The sequence below is a fragment of the Nycticebus coucang genome, chromosome 12, assembly GCF_027406575.1.
Source record: "Nycticebus coucang isolate mNycCou1 chromosome 12, mNycCou1.pri, whole genome shotgun sequence".
NCBI lineage: Eukaryota > Metazoa > Chordata > Mammalia > Primates > Lorisidae > Nycticebus > Nycticebus coucang.
The window spans coordinates 111,567,262-111,579,626 of record NC_069791.1 but is presented as its reverse complement, the minus strand read 5'-3'; the positions used below and the strand labels follow the sequence as shown (position 1 = coordinate 111,579,626).

At 43.2% G+C, this 12,365-nt stretch overlaps 1 protein-coding gene and 1 long non-coding RNA gene across 3 annotated transcripts in view; one reads left to right on the top strand and one right to left on the bottom strand.

The window, feature by feature from the left end:
• LOC128560935 (uncharacterized) overlaps positions 1-12,365 on the top strand; it is a 76,815-nt gene that overhangs the window by 412 nt on the left and 64,038 nt on the right. Inside the window, exons 2-3 of one of the 2 annotated variants that reach the window (XR_008373184.1) lie at positions 1,242-1,437; positions 7,659-8,164. The exons of the other annotated variant lie outside the window; for it this stretch is intronic. This is a non-coding gene — a long non-coding RNA (uncharacterized LOC128560935). Of the gene's footprint in view, positions 1-1,241; positions 1,438-7,658; positions 8,165-12,365 lie in introns of those variants that run through there. 2 annotated transcript variants of the gene reach the window in all.
• The window catches only part of MRTFB (myocardin related transcription factor B), a 371,831-nt gene that overhangs the window by 350,684 nt on the left and 8,782 nt on the right, over positions 1-12,365 (bottom strand). The window lies entirely within an intron of this gene.

Genomic DNA, 12,365 nt, shown 5'->3' with positions numbered 1-12,365 from the left:
GGGCTGGTTGGGGTTTCCATGGCAGACCCTGATCTGTGAGTTAAAAGGACCTCCTTAATATGCACGGTGATCCTTATGGCAGGGAATATGGGGCCTGCATTTCAGGCCTGGTGTGGATTAAAGTGGAGTCAACACTTCACTGTGATATTTGAGTGGGAGCTGGACACACCTGGAATCGCTGCTAATAGATACAAAGCCACGGGCAACAAGGTCAAGTCACTCTAGTAACAACAATAGTCAATAACACCAACTCTGCCCTTCACTCAGTTAATTCCAGGCACTATTCTAAACACTCTGTAATATTTTCCAAACTCCTATGAGATGGAAACTGTTATTATCTCTACTCTGGAGGGAATGGAGGCACCAAGAGATTGTATGCCTTGCCCCAGGTCACGCAGCTGGTAAGTCGGGGTTGGAAGCCAGGTGGTTTAGCTCCAGAGCTTGGTCTTTTATGGTAAAAAGTAAGAGCTCAGAGCATCTACCTGTGGTTTTCCTGTCCAGCAGCTCTTCCCACTCTCAGCCTGCTGCTTCTTGGGCCTGGTTGGGGGGTGGGTCCCCGGTGAGTCCTAGCCCACGCGTGCACCTCCCCACAGGAATCTTGCAGGCACCAACAAGGGATGGAGGTGGGGCAGTTGTCATGAATTTCAGGATTTTGCTAGGGATACTTGGATGAAAATGCTTTGGATTTCAATTGGAAGTAGGCGGCTTGGGTAGTGCCACAGCCACCTGCTTCTGATCGGGAGCCTGGCTGAGAATGAAATCAGCACTGAGAGGAAGTGGAGTTGAAAAATAGATCCTGGTGACATCTTTTGAAGCCTGACTCCAGCTGGGTCCAAAGCGGGAACCCACACTTCAGCTTTGCACTTTCATGAGCTGACGTTTTCCCTTTGCTGGTTAAAGTTGATTGGCCCAACTGGCGACCCCAGCTCCATCTGTAAAGGAGAGCCCATTTTTAGCCCATTTGGGCTCTTCTGGAAACATGTGCCTTATCCTGGTTCCATGGCTCCATTTCCCACCTACTCAAACCCCCAACACTGCCTCCCTGCTGAGGCTTATGGAGGGGGGTCAGGGGAGTGGCCTGCCCTGGTCAGAGTTGCCTGCTGGTTCCCTGGGTTCCCACGGTGTGTAGCCTGTACACTTACTTAGCACTTATCTCATTCTGCCTTGGAATGTGTGCAGTTATTTACAAGTCACTCATTAACAATTATTGAACACTTCCTGCATGTCCCATCCTTGGTTAGGAGCTGGGGATTCAGAGCAAATAATTGGAACATATGAGGGATGTTCAGAGAGTGTCCAGCTATGAAACATGAAAAGCAGAGATGCATGTGGCTGGATGGTCTCCAGATCTCTTTCGTGTGTCTGAGTGCAGCCACTCTGCTCAGCACTGGAACGCGTTAGCCGTGTCGCTGCCTCTCCTTTCACACATCCCATGAGGTAAGCACCAATAGTATCTCCATTCCACATGTAATAGCGTGGTAAATTAGGAAATTACGACGAGGCACGGAGAGCTGATAGATATGAAATTTCAAAGCAAGTTACCAGATGAAGATGTAGATTTCCGCAGCCAATACTTTAATGCTAGTCTCACACTTGAATCCCTCCAGTTTCGCAAATCCCTCATCCACAAAGAGGATCTAAAAAACTCAGTAGGTATTAAGAGAGTATTTATGAGGCTTTTTTTTTTCTCTTCCAAATACTGTGCTATCATTCACCTCCCAAACAAATATGTGTGCACAGGGTGGGGGCAGTTAACCTGTTCCTGTACCTCAAGGCCAGTAAGAGCAGCTTCTCCAGGAGGCTACAGAGAGTCTAACCAGATGTCCCAGTTGTTAAGACAGAGGGAAGTGCAGGGGGCTGGCTGTGCGGGACTCACTCCTGGCTAGGAGCTCTCACTGGCTGTTGTGCCCAAAGCTTGTTCTGGCAGAGTATGAGTGTTTCCTATGAACCATCTTGGCCAACTGGTATCCTCTAACAGGTGGCCCATAAGGGTAATAAGCCCTCATCAGAGTCTGCAGGTGATCACCAGAGTCTGGGGTGTGTGAATGGATCCCTGGGGTGGCCTGAGCTACCTGCCCCAATACTGAGGCCTTTCCAGGCACCCAATCACCCCCCTGCCTGGTGCCTGAGCAGCCCCAGAGGGTGCAACACCCTCTTTGGACTCTAACAGTCAAGTAAGCACTTCCCTCTCCCACCCTTCTTCGTCCTGCCTTTTTCCCCTCCAGCCCCTTACATGAGTATGTTGGGGCAGATGATGAATGTTCATTTCCCTCTTTCTGAAGGCAGCCGCCCAGCAGATGTAAGAAAAGAAAGGCCCATCTTTAAATAATGTTTGAAGTATCGACTAATATATTCAATAGGGCATTCTGATTTTATTTTTTTATTTGTGTCTCACCTGTCACCCTCAGTAGAGTGCTGTGGCATCAGAGCTCACAGCAACCTGCAAGTCCTGGGTCCAAGTGATTCACTTGCCTCAGCCTCCCAAGTAGATGGGACTACAGGCACCTGTCACAACACCCAGCTATATTTTTTTGTTGTTGTTACAGTTGTCATTGTTGTTTATCTGGCCCAGGCCAGGCTTGAACCCACCTGCCCTGGTGTATGTGTCTGGCAGCCTAACCACTGTGCTATGGGCACTGAGCCAGGCATTCTGATTTTAGATAAATCTTTATTTTTAAATTATTTATTTATTTTTAGAGATAGGGTCTTACTCTATCACCTTGGTAGAGTGCTGTGGCATCACACAGCTCACAGCAACCTCCAACTCTTCCCTTAGTAGAGTGCTGTGGTATCACAGCTCACAGCAACCTCTTGGGCTTAGGCGATTCTCTTGCCTCAGCCTCTCAAGTAGCTGGGACTACAGGCACCTGCCACAACACCTGGCTATTTTTTTGTTGCAGTTTGGCTGGGTCTGGGTTGGAACCTGCCACCCTTGGTACATGGGGCCAGCGCCCTACTCACTGAGCCACAGGCGCCACCCTAGATATACCTTTATACGCACACAAAAATGGCTATAATGAAAAAGACAGATAATACCAAGAGTTAGCAAGGATATAGAGAAATTAGAACCCACATATGTTGTTGGTTGGAAAAGAAAATGGTGCACCCACTTTGGAAAACAGTTTGACAGTTTCCTAAAAAGTTAAAGCCTGCTGTGCAGCCCAGCAGCCCCACCCTAGGCATCCGTCCAGCAGAAGTGAGGGTGCCTGTCCTCACAGAGACGTGTCGGTGGGTGTTCACAGCAGCGTTTTTGGGAAAGTGAGAAAGCTGGAATGATCCAAATGTCCACCAACAGGTGAAGGAACACAAAATCTATGGCACAGCTGCATAATGGAGACTATTCAGCCACACAACACAAACAATACAGCCACTCATGCTACCACATCGATGCATTTCACAAATTTTATAGTTAGTGAAAGGAGCCAGATGCAAGAGAATTGGAAATTGTATGATTCAATTTCTATGAAATTTCCCCAAAAGACAAATTTGTAGAGACTGAGAGCAGAGCAGTGTTTCCTGAGGCTATGAATGGGATAGAGGATTGACTACAAACAGATTTGAGGAAGTTTGGGGAGATAATGAAATAGTCTAAAAGTGCCTTGTCACATTTGCACTAGTTCATTGCAACTCAATTTATAATCACCAAGATGTGGAATCAACCCAAGTGCCCATCAACCCATGAATGGATTAATAAACCATGATACATGTATACCATGGAATACTATTCAGCCATAGAAAGATGGAGGGTTTACATCTTTTGTATTAACCTGGATAGAGCTGGAGAACATTCTTTTTTAGTAAAGTATCACAAGAATGGAAAAACAAGTGTCCAAGGTACTCAATACTAATATGAAGCCAGTAGATGATCTAATTCACACCTACACAAGAGAAAAACTCAGTTTAATTCAAGATGGAAGAAGGGAGGAGAAGAGAGGGGAGGAGGGCAGGGCGGAGGATCAGTGTGCTCCCACCTAATGGGCACAATGTAAGGGCACATGGCACACCTCCTGGGTGAGGGACACAACTACAACAAGGACTTTACCTAACAAACACAAACATTGTAACCTAATGGTTTGTACCCCCATATTAATCATAAGTTTAAAAAAAAAAAACTGCCTGTGATAATGGCTGTACAACCCTATAAGTTTTTGGAAAATGTTTGAATTGTATGGTATTACAACTGACCAATTACTGGGTCAATTTCATGATACACAAACTGTATCCCAATAAAGCTGTTTAAAAAACTCACCTAAGCCGGATGTGGTGGCTCATGCCTGTAATCCCAGCACTCTGGATGGTGCTAGGCCGAGGTGGGTGGATTGCTTAAGCTCACAAGTGTGAGAATAGCTGGAGCAAAAGCAAGACCTTGTCTCTATTAAAAAAAAAAAAAAAGAGAAACAAAAGAAAAACTGAGGCAGGAGAATCACTTGAGCCCAAGAGTTAGAAGTTGCTATGAGCTATGACGCCACAATACTCTACCCAGGTGACAGCTTGAGACTCTATTAAAAACAAACAAACAAACAAAAACTCACCTAAGCACTCTACTTGGCACACAGCAAAAGCTCAGTAAATATTTATTCTCAATCATTTTAGAAATGAAGTGCTAGGGCTGAGATCCTGTGAGGAATTGGTTAGATGAGAAGGTCTGCACTCAATGAGGAAGGGAGGCCCAGGAACTGGGGATTGGCAGACACCTCCATTTTTCCAGCCCTGAATTTTGTGTTTCTCTGTGCTGGTCATCACATATGAAGCACCCTGCATCCAGTTCCACTTAGAGACCAGGAATCGGGGTGAGGTATTCTAGCCCTAGTCCTTATGGTCCCCTGTGGAGGCCCTGGGATGCCCTGAGATAGAGCCTTTTGAAATATTACAAGCAGACTTCTTTATCTGGTCTGGCTAAAAATGGTTTTTCACTCTCTATACCCCATTGCCATCCTCAAACCTACACTGACAATGGCAATTTAATATCTTTAATCAATGTTCCCTTTTGTCTTTTTAATGTTCTTTAATAAATTCTCACATAAATCTTACCAGAGCCAAGAGGAGAGGCGAGATTGCTAAGGAGGTTAAGGTGGGGCATGTGGGTTGGCTTCTGTGCCAGGATGTAGGAACGACCCTGTCCCCTTTCACAGGCATCACCTAAGACCATCGGAAAACCCATATTTCCGATGGTCTTAGGAACAGAGATATCACTCCTCATGTGTGGGGGTCACCACAACATGAGGAACTGTATTAAATTGTCACGGCATTATGAAGGTTGAGAACCATTAGGGCTGATGCAATTCCAAACAAGCACCACTTAGGCCCCAGGAAGCCCCAAGTAAGGTAAAACTGAGTCAGAGAGTGGGATCAATTTGAAGGGCCTCACTTCCATTGTTGCTAACCATGTTTCTCAACCTTCCTAATGCTGCAACCCTTTAATACAGTTCCTGTGGGTTGTGACCCACAGGTTGAGAACCGCTGTAGGGAGCCCAGCCCTTCTCCAGGGCTCCCTAGTAAACATCCAGCAGGAAGCTGGACAAATGAACTGGCATTTAGATACACAGCCAGGTCCCCCAGAGGGGAGTGTGTTTTTTATTTTTTCTATTGCTGAGTCCTCTCTCCTAGCTACAATGTTTTTTAGGTGTATCTGTCCCTGGCCACTCATTGGAGAAAAGACAAAGCTTAAAAGGTTTTGTTATAGAATAAAAATGAAAAACAATGACAGGAAACAAAACCCTGAGCAGTTAACTAAAAACCAGAGGAAAAAACTAATAAAGTAAATCTAAGGATGGTAGACAGAAAGAAGTATAAGATAAAAGCAGATATAAGTAAATTAGAAAACAGAAAACAATAGAATTGATAAGAAAAATCATAAGAGCTAGCCAGTTCTTTTAAAAGACCAATAAAAGGGGTGGGGCCTGTGGCTCAGAGAGTAGGGCGCCGGCCCCATATACCAAGGGTGGCAGGTTCAAACCTGGCCCTGGCCAAACTGCAACAAAAAAATAGCTGGACATTGTGGCGGGCTCCTGGAGTCCCAGCTAATTGGGAGGCTGAGGCAAGAGAATGACCTAAGCCCAAAAGCTGGAGGTTCCTGTGAGCTGTGACGCCATGGCACTCTACCGAGGGTGGCAAAGTGAGACTCTGTCTCTAAAAAAAGAAAAAGACCAATAAAAGAGACACACTGCTGGCAAGATTGCATGAGAAAGAAAGAAAATACAAATAAATAATGCTAGAAGTAAAAGGGGGCTAAAAACATAGATTTGGAAGATTATAATTAGAAGCATATTGTGCTTAATTTATGCTAATAAATATGGACCAAAATAAGACAATAAAACTGACTTCAAGAAGATGTAGAAAAATTCAACTAGACAAAAAAGAATGGGAAAAAAATGATCAAGAATTCCTTGCCACTTTCATGAGACATGCAGGCTCAGATGATTTGGGAGCGGGGATGGTGGTATCTGGGCAAATTCTGTCAAACCCTAAGGTAAGAATTATTTCCTATAGAATTTAATTACTTTCAGAGTATAAAAAAAGTTTAAAAGTGTCCCAAGGCTGGGTGCGGTGGCCCATGCCTTCATTCCCACCACTCTGGGAGGTCAAGGCAGGTGGATCTCAGACCAGCCTGAGTAAGAGTGAGACCCCATACTACAAAAGGAAAAAGAAAAGAAAAGAATGATGGGGGAGAAAGTGTCCCAATAAACTTCACAAAACAGACCTAATCCCAAATAACCAAATACTGAGGTGGGGGGGGGTAGGAGAAAGAGAGGAAGGCATGAAACATAAGTCAAATTTACTTAGAGAAAGTATAGTGAATTGAATACTGTCCCCACAAAAACATGTCTGTCTATAAACTCAGAACATGACCATATTTGGAAACAGGGTCTTTGCAGCTATAATGATTATAATGCGATCTTACTGGGTTAGGCTGGGCCCTAAATCCAGTGACTGGTGTCCTTATCAGAGGAGACTCGTAGAGATAGATGTGAACGAGCCCTGAGATGCGGAAGAGGAGACCGCAACAGCACAGCCACAGCCCCGAGAATACCAGGGACGGGGAAGAGCTAGGGAGTGGCAAGGAGGATCCCCCCCTGGAGCCTACACTTTGATTTTTCACTCCCACTCACCAGAGCTGTGACAGAATAAATTTCTGTTATCTTAAAGCCACCTGGGTTGTCTGGGCATGGTGACTCACACCTATAATCCCAGCATTCTGGGAGGCTGATGTAGGAGGATCCTTTGAGATCAGCAGTTTGAGAGCAGCCTGAGCAAGAGTGAGACCCCATCTCTACTAAAATAGAAAAGACTGGCCTGGTACAATGGTGCATGCCTGTTATTCTAGCTCCTAGGGAGGCTGAGGCAGGAGGATCACTTGAACCCAGGAGTTTGAGGTTGCTGTGAGCTAGGCTAATGCTACCACACTCTAGCCTGGGCAAAAGGGTAAGACTGTGTCTCAAAAAAATAAATAAAATAAATACATACATAAATAAGTCACCAGCTTGTGGTACTCTTGTTATGGCAGCTCTAGAAAACTAATGTGAATAAAGATGCAAGTATTTTTCTATTTCTTTGGTGATTTCAATCAAACACTTTGTAAGAGAAAATAATATATGGGTGGCATTTATCATCTGGAAAACAAATGAATACAGAAGTCTCAGTCTTGGTTTGTACTGCAGGCCACACTCACCTGCAGGACACACTCAGCAGAAGATTTGCCCCAAGCAGCAGGACACACTCAGCAGAAGATTTGCCCCAAGCAGCTGAGAGGTTTGGGATCAGAGTGTAAAGTGAAGCTCGTATACCATGGCCAAAGTATTTAGAAGCTATGAGTTACACTGTGTTTACCCCAAATTGACAAATACACCTTCATAAACCACTCAGAAAGCCAAGTTTGAATTTAGAATTTCCCAGGCTCCTTGCAGTTCTGAGCTATGTCTATGCTTTGTTCATACCCCATGCACATGGGGTCCTTGTCCCATCTCAGACCTCTGAGTACAGAGATCAGCAGCATAGTTTACCCTTGGGAAGCCTGGATTTAGCAAAGAGGTCCTGGGAGCTGGGTAGGACCACTTACTTAGACAATCCCGGGGTCCTGGGTGTCGAGAATATGGTTTTGAAGGCAGGAGGCACCAGGTCACAGCACTCAGAACCCCACTGTTTCCAACCTAGATAGATTTATTTGTCTCCTTGGCTCTGCAGACCCCTCACCTGTTGAGGAGTATGGTCAAAGGAGGGACAGAGCAGGGCCCTCCCTGGAACAGTCACCTTGCATCGAAAGATTCAACTCCACAGTTCACTGAAGAGAGAAGAGTTAGTAACTATGTGGAACATGAGAGGACAGACCATGCTGCATACCATGACAGAAACTGTTAGACACCTGAGTCCCTTCCCAGAGTTTTCTCCCCTTTTTCCCCTCAAATAGTCTCAAAAAAAAAAAAAAAAAAGATAAGACTGATTCACTGAGGACAGTCTAATTTTATTCTTTCTCCCTCAGTAAAACAAAACCCTAAGAATCATCTATTAATCCACAAGCTTGTCTACGACCTGGTGAGGTCTGGCCAACTCTCCCTTCCCTCTAAGCAGCACGTCACATTCTTTATTATTTTTAACATTTTTAAATTAAAAAAAAAAATTAAACAAAAAATACATATTTTTTCATGTCACATTCTTTACCAAGAAAACATGTGGAGGAAAATGGACAATAGTGGCTCATGCCTGTAATCCTAGCAAGCTGGGAGAGGTAGATGGCCTAAGCTCAGGAGTTCCAGACCAGCCTGAGCCAGAGCAAGACCTTGTCTCTAAAAATAGCGGGGCCTTGTGGCAGGCGCCTGTAGTCCCAGCTACTCGGGAGGGTGAGGCAAGAGAATCACTTAAGCTGAAGATGTTGAGGTTGCTGTGAGCTGTGATACCATAGCACTCTACCGAGGGTGACAAAGTGAGACTGTCCAGAAAAAAAAAAAAAAAAGAAAAAAAGAAAAGAAAAGAAAATGGACAATGGTGGTGATGGATATAGAGTCAATAGATGAGTTTTGCTGCTTAAAAAATACTCTTTTTCTCTTATTTATAATCCTTAAATAAAACATTAAGAAAGTGGAATACAACTCTATATTAAAAAGAATTATGTAATGTGACTAAGTACAGCTTAATTCCACAAATCACAAATGCAAGGATGGTTCATTATTAGATAATTTATGTTTCATGCCTTAGATTTAAATCTTTTATCTGACTTGAATCAATTTTTGTAAGTGGAGAAAGGTATGGGTCCAGTTTCAGTCTTCTACATGTAGTTATCCAGTTCTCCCAGCACCATTTATTGAATAAGAATTTGTTTCCCCAGTGTATGTTCTTGTTTGGTTTATCAAAAATCAGGTGGCTGTAAGATTTAGTTTCATCTCATGGTTTTCTATTCAGTTCCAAATGCCAATGTCTCTATTTTTGTGCCAATACCATGCTGTTTTGATCACTATGGCCTTGTAGTATAACCAAAAGTCTGGTAGGGTGATATTCCCAGATTTGTTTTTATTACTAAGAATTGCCTTGGCTGTAGGGGATTTTTTTCTGGTTCCATACAAAACAAAGAATTATCAAATCTAGAAAATATGATGATGGTATTTGAATGGGGATTGCATTGAATCTGTAGATTCCTTTGGGAAGTATAGACATTTTAACAATGTTGATTCATTCTTCCATTTGTTATTATCTTCTGCTATTTCTTTTCTTAGGGTTTTGTAATCTCTCTTATACAGGTCCTTCACCTCTTTTGTTAGGTATATTCCTAGGTATTTCGTTTTCTTTGCAGCTATTGTGAAGGGAGTTGTATCCTTAATTAGACTCTCATCTTGGCTGTTATTGGCGTATACAAAGGCTACTGACCTGTGGACATGTTTTTATTTCCTGAGACATTGCTGTATATTTTGATCACTTCCAAGAGTCTTATAGTTGAGTCTCTGGGGTTCTCTAAAAATAAGAACATGGGGGCAAGATGGCTGACTGGAAACAGGCTCCGACAGAAGCTCCTATCCAGAGAGAAGGATAACGTCCAGAAAATATCCAATTAAGCTGAAGACAGGGAGCCCATCCAAGAGAGAAGTGAGATAACTCCAGGTCACCCCTGCTGAGACAAGCTGTGACTCCAAGACAAAAATCTTCAGCTAAGACTTCACCAGAGTCACTGATACACAAGGATCGGACAAGAACCAGTTGAATACAAGACTGAGCTACCTAACCCCACCACACCAAGCAGGTTTCCCCAGCCTCAGACTGTAACACTGTACAGGTCCTTTGCAAAACTAAAGGGGAAAAAGTTGCAAACATCAGTCCCAGATCCTTAACAAAGGGCTGGTTAACCACAACTCCAGGAAACCCCAATCCAATCTCACCTTACCAGACCACCTAGCCAACAGTGAAAAACAATCATGAGGTGGAATCAGTGGAAAAACTCTGGCAGCATGAGCAATCAGAGCAGATCAACTTCCCCAAGAAACGATAAAGCACGAGATCCTATTCCCAAACAAATGGCTGAGATGTCAGAAATCAAGTTCAGAATTTGGATAGCAAATAAGATCAACATGGAGGTAATGATGAAATTAGAATTTAAAGCAGAAATTCAAAAGATGTCTCAAGAATTCGGGGCGGCGCTTGTGGCTCAGTCGGTGGGGTGCCGGCCCCATATGCCGAGGGTGGCGGGTTCAAACCCGGCCCCGGCCAAACTGCAACCAAAAAATAGCCGGGTGTTGTGGCGGGCGCCTGTAGTCCCAGCTACTCGGGAGGCTGAGGCAAGAGAATCGCTTAAGCCCAGGAGTTGGAGGTTGTTGTGAGCTGTGTGAGGCCACGGCACTCTACTGAGGGCCATAAAGTGAAACTCTGTCTCTACAAAAAAAAAAAAAAAAAAGATGTCTCAAGAATTCAAGGAACTTAAAGACAAAATGACCAAAGATTTTGACACATTAAAACAAGAATTTGCAGCTCTCAAAGATCTAAAAAATATAGTAGAATTCCTCAGTAACAGAATGGAGCAGGCAGAAGAAAGGATCTCCGATATTGAAGACAAAGCTTTTGAACGCTCCCAAACATTCAAAGAGGAAAAAAAGTGGAGAACGAAAACGGATCATTCTCTCAGAGAGCTCTGGGATAATTCAAAGAGGTCTAATATTTGCCTTACAGGAATAACTGAAAGACGCTTTACAGGAATAACTGAAAGTGATGAGCTTGCTGTGAAGGATACAGATGCTTTGCTCCATGAAATAATTAAAGAGAATTTTCCAGACATGCCCAGAGATTCTGAAATTCAGATAGCAGTTTTAGAACACGAGCACGACTCAACCCAAATAAAAATTCTCATAGACATATTATAATTAATTCCGCTAAAGTTAATATGAAGGAGAAAATTCTGAAAGCTTTAAGACGGAAGAAAACCATTACATACGAAGGGAAGAACATTAGCAGGACTGCAGAGCTCTCTGCTGAAAACTTTAAAGCTAGAAAAGGGTGGTCATCAACCTTTAATCTCCTTAAACAAAATAACTTGCAACCCAGGATCCTACACCCAGCTAAACTGAGTTTCATCTATGACAGAGAAATTAAATACTTTAATGACATTCACATGTTGAAGAAATTTGCCATAACTAAACCAGCTCTTCAGGATATTCTCAGACCTATCCTCCCTAATAAACTACACAATCCTCCACCACCAAAGTAAATCACTCAGAAACTTTTGATCAAATTCTAACTTCCATAGTGGCGAAAGGATTAAAAATGTCCCCTGGACTTTCGAAAAACTAGATACCCAAACCTCTGCCTGGTTTATCATTACTCTTGATGAATATGAATGGCTTAAATTGCCCTCTAAAGAGACAAAGGTTGGCTGACTGGATACAAAAACTCAGGCCAGACATCTGCTGCATTCAAGAACGTCACCTGACCTTAAAAAGTAAACATCTCCCCCACTCCTTTTTCTCCTCCTTTGTGGTGCTCTGCAGCATCCCTCCCTTGCCAATAAAAACATTTCATACAAAAAAAAAAAAAAAGATAAACATAGACTCAGGGTGAAGGGATGGTCATCTATAATTCAGGCAAATGGAAATCAGAAAAAAGCAGGTGTTGCAATTTTATACACAGATACAATAGGCTTTAAACCAAAGTAAGAAAAGACAATGATGGTCACTTATTTGTTAATGGCAACACTCAACATGATGAGATTTCTATTATCAACACCTATGCACCCAACTAGAATGCGCCTCAATTTATAAGAGAAACTCTAACTGACATGAGCAATTTGATTTCCCCCAGCACCGTAACTGTTGGACACTTTAACACTCCCCTGGCAATGTTGGATAGATCCTCAAAAAAGAAGCTAAGCAAAGAAATTTTAGAATTAAACTTAA